The sequence below is a fragment of the Uloborus diversus genome, chromosome 1 (genome assembly GCF_026930045.1).
Source record: "Uloborus diversus isolate 005 chromosome 1, Udiv.v.3.1, whole genome shotgun sequence".
NCBI classification, from domain to species: Eukaryota; Metazoa; Arthropoda; class Arachnida; order Araneae; family Uloboridae; genus Uloborus; species Uloborus diversus.
Genome location: NC_072731.1, coordinates 168,118,189 through 168,131,680, shown reverse-complemented (window position 1 = coordinate 168,131,680; position 13,492 = coordinate 168,118,189). Strand labels below are relative to the sequence as shown.

At 29.4% G+C, this 13,492-nt stretch overlaps 1 protein-coding gene and 1 non-coding gene across 2 annotated transcripts in view; one reads left to right on the top strand and one right to left on the bottom strand.

Annotated features, from left to right (window-relative positions):
* Positions 1-13,492, bottom strand: part of LOC129233442 (collagen alpha-2(IV) chain-like) — a 148,589-nt gene that overhangs the window by 71,137 nt on the left and 63,960 nt on the right. The window lies entirely within an intron of this gene.
* Trnac-gca (transfer RNA cysteine (anticodon GCA)) lies at positions 13,182-13,253 on the top strand. The gene has a single exon. It is a non-coding gene; the product is annotated as a tRNA-Cys (tRNA).

The window sequence follows — 13,492 nt, the reverse complement described above, 5'->3', positions numbered from 1 at the left end:
GAACTGACTCATATTGTGGACAGAGAGTAATCGCTGACACTACGATTACACCACAATCCCTTAACCGCATTCACTAAGCATCGTAGCTTCCTGTACATTTTAGTAATATTACACATGAATTTTTCTTTCAAAAGTATATTGAAACTGAAAAATTTGTGCATAGCGCAACTGTGGAAGCCGAAACATGAGTCTAAAATCCATCTTTTCAAATTTACTAGATCACTTTAAAGCCTTTTTTTTAATTATCATTACAAAAACCATTTCAAGTAATCATTTTGATTACACAAATATTAAAGCAAGTTGTGTTCACACATTAATTAAAAATTACATTAAAAGAAAAATTTAATATAGGTTATTGCCACGTCGATTATAATTCATTTGGAATTATGTGTATGCTATATGCGCTCAGAGTTTACAATAAAGAAATAAACTATAAATTTAATTCTGAATATTTCATTTTATTAGCAGTTTGAAATTATATTCATACATTAAAAATCCTATTTCTTTATTTTCATTACTATTTCTTGATAGTCCACCGAATCGTTACCCTATCAAAATTATCAATTTAGTTTTCAGTCTAAATCTTCTATTTATTCAATAAATTTCTTTTCAAGTCATTAAAAAAGTACTTCCTAAAAGTCGATGGTTATCAAGAACATCATTCTAATGGCCTTCGTGCTCTTCCTAATTATACTCCATTCGCATTCGTTTAAGAGAATATATTTCCAACTGAACTATTTTAAATTTCGTTTTTAATAACTCATGAACTATATTCTTAAAACATTACGTAAAAATATTTTTCTTCTAATTTTTCATATCTCTTTAAAATAGCTTTCTTGAAATCTTTCAATTCCAATGCAACAGAGAGTAAATCATCAATAATATACTTTTAGTTTTTCATCTTTCTCATAAATTTCTTTCAATAAAACTTTCAATTCTAATGCAACGCAGAATTAATCATCAATATCATTCTTTTAATTTTTCATATTTCTTAAAAAATCCTTTCAATAAATCTTTCAATTCCAATGCGGTGGAAAATAAAACCTTCGATATTATTCTTTTAGTTTTTCGTATTTCTTAAAATTTGTTTCTTGAAATCTTTCACTTCCAACGCAACTGAGAGTAAATTATCAATAATATACTTTTAATTTTTCATATTTCTTAAAAGTTTCTTTGAAGAAGCATTTAACATTAAATTTCAACGCGTAAACCATCAATTCTTTTAATTTGTTATATTTCTTAAAAAATTCTTTCAATAAATCTTTCAATTCCAATGCACCGGAAAGTAAATCGTCAATAATATTCCTTTAATTTTTTATATTTCATTAAAATAGCTTTCCAAGAAATCTTTTAATCCAATGTAACGGAGAATAAATCATCGATAATATTCTTTAAGTTTTTCATATCTTTTTAAAATTTCTTTCTTGAAATCTTTCACTTTCAATGCAACGGAAAGTAAATCATCAATAATATTCTTTTATTCTTTTTTCATATTTCATAAAAATTTCTTTCAAAAAAATTTCAATTCCAATACAACGGAGAGTAAATCATCAATAACAATTTTTCATATTTCTTTTCATTTCTTTCAAGAAATCTTTCAATTCCAATGCAATCATCAGTCGATGAAGCAAACAGAAGGAATGAAAATTTTCAGTTCATCCACCGATTCTCTCGTCTGCCATCACCAACAAATTCGATAGATAATGGGCTGAGTGAAATGAGAGAGAAAAAAAAGAAGAAAGGATGAACTCATGCCATTCATGCACGGAAGCTTACGCAACTGAAGTCAGGTGACGCATATTGCAGGTTGCTAGTGCAATCGCAGACACTAAGATTGCGTCATAACCTGTAACAATATCACGAAAGGGTTGCACTTTTCTTTTATCTTATCGGTAATAAATATTTCTCCCTGGAATATTAATGCGCAGTTAGTGGAGAACTTCACATGACACTAATCTGATAAGAAGAATCTTTTTAAATTGCTTTCAGGCTTGTTGTAGTAGTTCTTTCTGCTGCATTACTGCTGATGACTAAGTAAAAGGGTTATTTTGTACACCTTAGTGGAGAATTACAAGCACGAAAGAGCATTTGAAGTCTACCGAACGAGCACTAACAAGTAAGTTGCAGTTTATTTTTTAGTATTGCTTCTGAGCAAAGCATTCAAGTTTTTAAAATGAAATGTTTCTTTGATCGTATTTTTAAACAAATGTGATGGTGAACTCGTAACGCTTTACAGTTGATGTTGTGTGAAGTTTTAAAGAATAGTATTAATTGTGTATCATTTATTTAATTTTAATCAATTAATTAAATTTTCGAATAATTTTTTTCTTTTTCTTTTTTTAATTATTTCATTCTGGAATATAATATTTTGCTGTTTCATAATATGAATTATGAGAGAAACATTTCTATTTAATAATGTAAAACGCTTCATATGTGACGACAAAAAATGGAAAACTTTGTTTTGATTTAAAAACACATTTTCATGAATGCAATAACTGTGGCTTTCTGTTTTAAAATGAATTATTGACAGTTGATCAAAAAGGTGATTCAAAATCATTAATTGTTCTTCCAGAAAAATATGCACAATTCACCTATAGATTTAAAAAATGTTTGTTTTTTTTTTAAAGTTTTTTTAATGTATCAATTTTAACATGGTTTTTACACTTTAACGAAAAACTATAGTTGTGTATGGTAACGGCAGAATACTTTATGAAATGTTTTGTTTCAAAATAGTTTGAGTAGTTAGCCTGAATATATTACACACATGCTAGATTTTTGAAACACTATTAGCTAATTTCAATTAAAAAAAAAATGTCCGTAATGGAAGCGATCTAAAAAGGTTTTTCGTTACTGATCTATCACTAAACAATTCTTATTAACCGGATTTTATTCCTCTAAAAATCATACACGTTTAACTCAATTAACAATACATAGGGGTGCTGACCGTGGGGGAGGGAGAAGGTCATGGCGCTGATAGCGGCATTGAAATCTTTAGGTGGGATGTTTTTAGAGGTATTTCCCCCTTTTTATGGGGGGAAAATACTTTTAATATCCCTGAAGAATCTCCCCGGATAGTTGTGGCATTTGGGACGGAAGTGCCCCATTGCTCTTTAGGAAGAGTGGCACTCTTGACCGTGCAAACAATTTACATGTACGCAAAAGTAAAATTCTCTTCTATTTGATGATATAGCCTTAAAATTTTGCGTTGGGCGTTCTGCTAGCATGATGATATTTATTTCTCGACAAGTTTCGAAAATGGTCATGTTTCATTCGGTTAAGTTATTGTTTTCAAGGCATTTTTATACCTAAGTGATAAATTACATTTTTAATTCCTTTATAATGTAACCAATAAGACTTTCTTTTAAAACCCTCGAGTAATTTGTAGTGAAATTGCATTGAACAGAATATCATCGTAATCTTAATAGCTTGTATGCTAATTTTTTAATATTAGTCTTTTTATTTATTTTTTCATTAAATTTCTTATAGTGAAAACATATGGCTTAAAAATATTAAATTTTAACATTTAAAATATTATTTAAGATTTTTAAAGTGCATAGAATTTTATAATTGGTCTGTAAAATTTAAATGTCAATAAATTTAGAGTGTGAAACATTTTAATATGATAATGACTCGAGCGTAACCGAAATGGCTGTAGCAAATGTTTCCATAAATAATATTTATTCATATTATAAAGTAGTACCTTGTTTTTAAAGTAAGTATCAAACGAATTTTAAATGCTTGAAATAGCTACAAAGAATAAACAATGTATTTTAAAATAATAGTTAATTAATTACTAGCATCACAATATTTTCTCCAATACATTTTTTTAAACGTAACATTATATTTAAAATTATTCATTTGTATTTTTTAAAATATTTCTGACTAAATAATTTATCATCTAAGTAAATTAATCGGCTGCATATTAAAAGGAAATCAGGCAATTTATGCGCAAAAATATTTAAAAAAATATATATTTATTTATTTGTTTTTCTAGTTATTATTTTATTATTGAAATTGCTGATGTATGTTACTTTGAAATTGCAGATATAAAATGCTGTATTTACGTTTCTAATTATTAGCACTTCTGAAAAGAATTCATAATATAAACAAACGTTTGTCAGGATAATGATTTAAATTCTGGAAATCATCACCGACGCGGTGTAGTATTCAAACGTATGTAGGATTGGTATTCGAGTGTACAATACTACATCTTATTAAAGTTAGTTTATACTCGAAATACAAATAGTATATCCATTTAAGCAATCAAATGTTTAAAAAAAAAACATACAAGTTTTGCATATAAATTTCGAAAATATAAAATGAAAATTATTATGATAAAAATCAACCTTATACTAAAAAATCAGGGAATATTTTGCAAACCATTTTTGGAAGCATTAAAAAATAAATATTAAACATAAAATTTTTAGAATATTTTTACATTATAGCTTTTTGTAAGCTATAATATTCCGACAGAAGTCTAAAACTAACGAGTACACATTTATGATCACATACGAAGCTACAGAAGTTATCTGATGTTTTAAGAAGAATGTTCGGAGATAACGAAAGAACAGAAAATGCGATATTTTTTCTTCGAAAAATGATCAATATCGATAAATAATGTTTGATAATTGATACTAATGTTCATTAAATTTAACAAGTCAAAACGAAAGCATCCTTTATGCTCAATTTTCAATTTTGTATTATTTTTGGTCGTAATCTAAGTACAAGCTCATACAATTTATTTGCAGTGTTTTTTTTTTTTTTTTTTTTTTTTTTTTTTTTTTTTGTATGAAATGTTCACGATTGTCTAACCACGCTCGAAAAATGTGAATGCAATCAATTATCTTATCTTGATCTAAAATTTAAAAACACAAAAAAGAAAGGATAAAAATATATTTAAACTTATAAAGGAACTTTTTGATGCCTTTCAAAGATTTTTGTTTTTACCAAGCGATAAGTTTTTCTTCCACTTTAAGAGATAATCTGAAATAAAAAAAATTCTTTTTCCGCGTCTTATTTTGGATTACAAATGCTTACTCGTTGTTATCAGAAGCAGATTGTTAGTAATCCACGCCTTCTTACATATTTTTAAAAAGCGTATTTTTCGGCATAAAAATTTTAAAAGGTTATTATTAAAAAAAAAGATATTTTATCAACGTACGAATGTACTGTCAAACATTTAAACTTGAAGCATTTCAAAGCAATGAATGAGTCCAATTAAAAATCAAATATAAGAAATGATACTTTTAAAATAAATTTATTATTTCTGAAGAATTGTGGGAAGGCTGAATAATCTTTGTAAAAATAGAACTGTTTCAAAAAAATATCAATCAGAAAAAAACCCGCTTTTCTTTTCGGGTAATTTACATTCGAAAGCCAAACAATGTACATTTAGAAATTCACTTAGCATTATAAATAGCCTAAAAGGGCACATATGAAATGTTAAAAATGTCTTCAGAAGGCTGAATAATCTTTGTAAAAATAGAATTGTTTCAAAAAATTATCAACCAGAAAAAAAAAACCTGCTTTTCTTTTCAGATATTTTACATTCGGAAGCCAAACAATGTACAGTTAGAAAATACTTTAGAACCATAAATAGCCTAAAATTGCACGTATGAAATGTTAAAATGCCTTAGTAAATTTGACATTTTAATTGAAATTCAATGCTTTATTGATTTCAAACTTAAGCCTTTTTGCTGCTATACTCTCCTTGAATTAAATAGTAAAAAAAATAGTTTAAGTTTTTCGCAATCACGAAAGGCAATAGATTCCTACTCGTTGGGTTTCTTGTTTTTACTAAATAAATAAATAAAACTTTATTCATTTTTTTAACTTTTTTAAAAAAGAATTTTTTATGGAAGAAACATATTAGTTGCATTGTTTTAAAAAAGCCCCACCCTTATTCCTTCGGAAATTTATTTCTTACGTAGTTATTTTATCAGATGAGAGAGGTATATATATTTTTTTAGAAAACAGTTTTAACAGTTAAAAATGTTGTTTAGCATAAGTTTTAGCTAATTAAGAGAACATTTGTCAGATGCTGGAAATTCGATGTTGGTACATGTGAAAGTAGGATCGTTTAGTTCTGGTCGGAACTTCTTTTTTAGACTGTGTTGTTAAACTTGAATGTAGTTGACTTCTATTGATTTAATAATTTTTTTGCCGACAGTTTTCATATTTCATATTTTGAGAATGCTTATTGTTGTTACGAAAAAACTACGATTGAGCATTTTCTATATCATAAGGTAATTAAGATTAGCAAAACAACAATCGACAATAAAATCGTAATTAAGTACTAACAACGTTGTAATAAAACGCCTGCTCAAGATTTTTAACAATAAAGCTTACTCACATTTTGAAAAAAAAAAAAAAAAGATTACGACTCACAATGTGAAATTAGGCAATAATTTTTGCTTCTTACCTTGAATTTTAACCATACGAATAAATAAAATATGAATAAATAAAATAAAAATATACATAAAAATGAAAAAATTTAAAAATAAAATGAGCAAAAGGCTCTCTAAAATTGATTGCACATAAAATTAAAAAAATATATAACGAAAGAAATTCTGAAAATTTCAGCTTTAAAGATTTTAAGTCAGAGGAAAATTAGGATTGAAGAAAAATAATACAGTTTTTCGTCCTTTTTTCCCCTCCGCAATACAGAAATATCAATGATTTAGAAATTTTCAGGAAAAATTGCATAAAAATATTTTAAAAGCAAAAATTACAAAATTGTTAAACAGGCAAAGTAGCAAAAAATGAAGAAATGAATAATAATAATAAATAAATAAGTAAATAAAAAAAATAATATAATAAAATGAATAAATAAGCTTTCAAGTAAATAATTTTTAGTAATAAAGTTTAGTAATAAAGTAATAGTAAATTTAAAGTAATTTAGTAATAAACTAGTAATAAAGTTAGTTTAGTAGTAAGTAAAGTAAATAACTTTTGGTGTTCGAAAAGTTTCTTGGATACTGTCCAACCACGGATTGTATGGAATTTCCAAACGTCCTGATAAGACGAATCTACCTGAATGAGAGGGAAAAGTAAAATATTGATGCACGTATTCCACTCATCTGAAGGAGACTCTGCTTCTGCAAAAGCTGACATCACTAAAAATAATAGATTCGTCCATTTCCAGCTGTAAAACGGATGTTTGTCTTTCCATACAATCCGTGGTTAGACTGTATTTTTCTGGAGTTACTGTCTTTTTTTTTCTTCATTTTTTACAAAAAAGTAAACACATGTTTAAAAAGATTACTATACATGTATGCGTAAACAGTGTGATATTCACATTTAGTATATAGAGGCTTTTAGCACGTATGCGGCTTATTTAGATGGGCGCAATACTCTTGGCATTGGAGGACATCTTACATTTGTTTCTGGAACGGCCTTTGCAATTAAAAGATACTCTTACTTTCATTCAGTTAGGGCAATTTCACGGGTAACTGACTGACATTTTTGAAGCAAAACCATATGCATTTTGTCACATTCTAAGCAAAATATAGGGGAAACTGGGGAGGTTTGACCCACTTTTTACAAAGATATTTTTTTTAAATTTCCATAAGATTTCTAGTTGACTTTTTTCGATAGGAAATATATACAGCAACTTTTGATATTGTTGTTTTTTATTTAAATTAAAAATTATTTTTTTATTAGTGATTTTTCAAGAGTGTCCAAACTGGGTCAAACCTCTCCACTTAAAGGAGAGTTAACCCACCATAAGAGGGGTTTGACCAACAGAGGTTAAAAGTTATAAAAACTATACTGAAATGTTAATATGCCTGATTTACTACTATTATATGATACAAGTAACAATTATACAGAATGAAAAACCATAAATTTATTTAATGACATGAAAATATTTCACGTTTCTACTCATTGTCTGAAAACAAGTGTAATTTTCGTTTTACTGTTTGCTTTTGAAAAGTATTTTTAGATATTTTCTTACTCTTTTTCACATTATGCATTTTTTTTACTTCAGCTTTGACAGGGCTGTCTGTCAAAATTCTAAGTGTGATCCGTTTCTTACTTCCTTTGACTTTTCTACGCCCTGCTTTGACAAATGAGCGCAGTTGTTCAGGAGTCACGTGTTGTGAATTGGATTAAAAAGGGCCTGTATGGGTTGAATATCTTAATAAGTATATTAAACAAAGTAGGAAAGGGGGCAGATTTCAGTTGTGTTTAGTTTGATCAGAATTATTCACAAACAGGAAGTGTTTCAAATGACTATTATGTATATATATACTACTAGTGGTACCCGCACAGCTTTGCCCGTAGTTGAAAATTAAAAGGTCATTCGGTTCGCCTGTATATTTACCAATAATGGATGACGAATTTCTCGCCAATTGGCTATGTTCATTCGCTCTCCCATTCCACCTCATGATAATTTCGTAATTTACTCGTCTATCTTATGATAATTTTGCTCCGGAGAATGTTCTTAAAATTGAAATAGAAAAAGAATAAAATCGAATTTTCGAAAAATCGCTTCGATGTGCACACCCCATGCTACAAACTAACTTTTTGCCAAATTTCATGAAAATCAGCCGAACGGTCTAGGCGCTATGCGCGTCACAGACATTTGTGAACTCTTAAACCCCTCGCGTAACCGATATCGGGGTACCCCTGTTCATTAAAAACTAGCTTTTAAGCGTAGTAAATTGTTACCACACACAAATTATTGAAATATTACTTTTTAACCATAAGAATAAGAGTTTAGTTCTTAAAGTCCCAAAAATAAAAATTTAGATTTTGAACTGAACAATATTGAATTGAGCAATTTTGAAATTTAGAATATTTAAATAAAGTATGTATTTTAAAATTCAATACCGCATTCAAAATTTAGTACCTTTGAGTTTAAAGCTAATCTACACTGAGATAAGAATAGCTAAAAAACAAAGATTGATAATCAAAATTGAAGCATTAACTTGACGATTTTTTTTACTGAAACTAATTTCCATAAATTTTACATCAGGTTTTTGATGACGGACTGAGTCAACTACTGAAATGTAAAAAATCACCGAAATCGAGAGGAAACTCTTGTGACACAGCTGTAGTATATGAAATTTGAATGCATTCATCTCCGACTATATTTTCAATATTTGATAAACATGATGTCAAAATCAGTTTTTTTAGAGGAAAAAAAATAGCTTTTTACATGTCTACCGGAAAAAAATATCATAAACGAAATTCCTTTTCGTATCACTTTTTTCTCCACAAAATATTATTTGTCCTTTTATTTCATGCACTACATTTGTGAAATCACATAATTAAGCATATGTAGTAATAGTTACTCATTCTGTTTCTTTTTTCCTTACAGATCTGTCGACGATGACAACTGAAATGGCAGCCGCGCAGGATTCCGCAACTCAGACTTCGGATCACTGTGATGGCGAGTTTGTATGCATTCCTGATGCTCGTGAACATCACTACGGCTGCGCAGAACGTCGACATGAACATCACGGTTTTCACGGAGACCACCACGGTTTTCACCATGGTCATTACGGTTTTCATCATGGCCACCATGGAAAAATCATGAAAAAATGTGGAAGACGTCTAGGCGATTTTCGTGGAAGGAGCCGCAGCAGATCTCGCAGCAGGTCAAGATCAAGATGCCATGGAAAGCGACACGGAAATTTTCACAAAGGACATGGCGGTCATCATGGATTCGAACATCATCACGGACCTGGACATCATAATAGTCATGGGCATCATCATGGCCATGGACATCATCACGGCCACCATTGGCATCATGATTACTTTGATGCTCACCATCGTCGTAGTGCATCGCACTCCAGTAGCAGCGGCTCAGATGTGGAGTGCCTTGGGCAAATTGACCGATGCTAAATTGAAACTGCTCTGCTCCTCTTAATCACAATATTTGAAACAAAGACTATACTATTTGAAACAATAATAAAAGATTTTGTAACTCCTGTAGTTGTGAATGTGTTATTCATTATAATTGTATATATGATATCTTATTGAATATATGTGTTCACTGTACATATCGCATCATACTTTTTATTTTTCATATAATACTCATTTATAGAAATACTAAGTATGAATATTCATTAAACATTTATATATATACCGTGAATTGTAAATTATTCATTCTTTACGTACGTCTGATTTTTAACCCCCCCCCCCCGGTAATTACGTCCTGTATTTTTATTGAGAGGTTTGTTTCATCAACATTTTAATCACTGGATATATGTTTGAAATATATTTTGTACGTACATGTTCTGTGTTTAATAAATGATAGTTACCGTAAAATTTCTGAATTTGGTTTGTTAATTTTATCAAAAATTTTGATGTAATAATAAAAAAAGGAAAAATTAAAAATCAAGCTACTGAAGTTCTTGCATAGAAAAGTAAAAGTTCAGAAAAATTGCATGAAAAAATTGGTGTAAGTAAAAACACTTCTATAATTTTCTGCATTCGTCAAAGGGCTCATTTTTATCCCTGAGCTACAGATCTGCAAATTGACACTAATATTCTCATTTAGTAATAGGTTACTTTGTTTTTAAGATTACCAGAGAAACATCAAGAAGAATAAGAAATATACGTTGAAAACGTAGCTTTGAAAATAAACTTAATAAATGTATTCACATATCATTGAAATTAATTTCTTTTCCATTAATTTTGATGTTTTCCAAATGTTAGTTGTTACAGGAATGCCGCAATCAAAGTTATATTTTTCGTAGGTTTCCGAAATTATTGCGTGGAAACATATTTAAGATATGCTTTGCTGAAATCAATGAAAAATAACTATCGGAAAATTCGAGAATTGCCAAGTTAAGTGCAAAAACCAATTCAGTATGAATCTTATAGGAAAACAAATTTGCAGGATTCTAAACAACTAGCAGGTAATTGAAGTCAAAAAAAAAAGAAAAAAAAAAGAAAGAGTAAGAGAAAAAAGGGGGAAATTACTGAATACTTTAGAAACACGAGATAATATAATAATTAAAGTCTGTTTGTGATACAGTGTGAGATGCTTTTGGGTATGCAAAATGTACCCTTCAATTCTTCTTACAGCGGAAATGTCAATTGCATGAGTTACTATGCGAAATAAGTTTTTACAAAATATTACAGGTGTTCCAAGAAAAGCTAAACAAATCCTATTTATACAGGCGAAAACATTTCTAGAATAGCAACAGGAAAGAATGGTTATGTTTCATGAAGCATCGGAGTGCTTTAAATATAAGTAGCAAGTATTTCGGAAAATTAAATAGTTTTTAGACCTCTCTAATATTTTTCATAGATTAAAATGTCTTACGTAAATACGAAAAATAAAATGATCATCATACATTCTTGATTCTTCAAAAAGCCACTTAAAAAAAGAATAAATTTAGAAAAATAACATGTAACAGCTTTGTTACTTTTAAAACTAAACGAGCTTATTTTCTGTCATACCAAATAAATTTTCCTAACATCAAATAATAATATCTCTGAATTGACTTTTATAAGACAGCAAACTAGTTCAAATCTACGTTAACATTCTTTTGAAGCTTGATTACATTTTTTTTCTGAAAACCAGCTCCTTTTTTTAATGCGATTGAAAATATCGCGAATCCGACATTTCCTGTTCTTTTTGTGAAAAAAATAATTGTAATTTAAAAGATATACTCATTTTATTTTGAAAACATCGTACATAAAATACGTCGATTGAAAACATTGCATTCATATGGTCATGCCTCTATTTTCGTTCAAGATTACTGGTTGAAAATTATAAGAAAATAATGTCACTAATTATTCAAATGTTTCTGTGTTAAATAATAGTTTAATCAAATTTTGGAAAATAGTTGTAGCTTTGAATCCCTAATGGAGCATATCGACATAAATGTCCCATTACCTTACAGAAAATCTACTGAACCACAGATCACAGAACTTGACATTTATGTTATTTACCTAGCCACTTAACCATTTTATGTATTAAAGAATATCCATTCACTACTGCAAAGCTTGTGACCTTAAAGGGTTTTAAGGGTTTGACTCTAATCCGGAAAATGGGAAGAAAAAAAAATGGAAAATGGGATTTCCATTTTTTCCCTTCATTTGTTGGTTGGGGAAAATTTTCGGAAACTTTGCTCAGCGTAAAAGTAGTTTTAAAAGCTTGTAATTTATTTTACAAAATGAGGAAGCATTACAGTGGCATCTGGAATCCTCTTGGGCTGCTAGCAGCTTTCTCCACTTATTACCACAGAAAACACACCTGTGGAAGAAAACACAAAAATTGTTCTTTTTCGTAGGGTTCGAAAAGATCTACTTGCTGCTTGAAATTGCAAGTTAAGAGTTTTGTTCGAATAATTATTAGAATATATTCAAGAAAATATTCAAGTTTAGAGTTTTAAGGGACCATACAAAAAGTGAGATTGCAATTTATTGCCCTTTCAGAAGAATGACAGGTCGTCAAAGTAAGAAAAACAAGGCATTTATATTTTTCATTGCTATTCAAAAATAAATGCAAATGTTATGCCGTGATTCGCAAAAACGCACTACAAACCGATTAATTTGAAAAATCACTCTCTATCCACACATGTAATTTTAAACACTTGTTAACCACTATATTTCCCCCCAAAATGTGTTATTGGCGGCGGTTGAAAAGTGGTGAAAGTCACAAAGCGCTGCGTTTCATATCCCGGTGAATATTGGTCGCACTAATTTCAAACTTTTTGTGTTGGAATTATTTGTCAATGGAGATTATTTCCCTAAATATGAGTTGGAGAACCTGGGGCCCGTATAAAAAGTTAAATTTTGTATTTTTTGACTCATTTTTATTTTTACTTCAAACTTTAAATATCTTAACCCTGCATCTGATTTTGAACATTTGCAATTGGAAGTATACATCTAGAACTAACGGTTACGGATATAAAGGTCTTGCAGGTTAAAACGGAACACCCTGTATATATATTTATAAAAAATCTTCTTTTAAATGGAAATCTTCAAATTAAAAATTTCCAATAGTTTCAGATTATTTGTCAGTTAATTACGGTTTCCTCTCCCTCCTCTTTCATTCTCTCCCCGTAATAGTTTTCACAGTTTCGTAACAGTAATAAATTTTCACTTCGTCTTATCTAATTACGATGGACTCAGGAATTGCAACAACTGCGATTTTCTCTCAAAGAGATAAGATTTCGAGTTCTCTTTTTCATAAGAAAATCATAATCACTGATTAAAAAGGGGGTATAGCTCAGTGGCAGAGCATTCGACTGCAGATCGAGAGGTCCCCGGTTCAAATCCGGGTGTCCCCTGTTTTGTTTTTGCTTGCTTCTGTTCGGAAAAAATTACAATAGGACCTCAATTATTCGGCCGTCGTTGATCCGGATCAACCGAATCAAATTTTCAGATGTAAAAAAAAAAAAAAAAAAATGCTTACATAGGTAGTTATTTTGAACCGTGTTTGCAAAAACGTAGCTTTAAATGCTCCAAATACTATTCGCCTTTTTTTTTTTTTTGAAGCATTTGCTTGACCGAACTTCATTTAAACTCT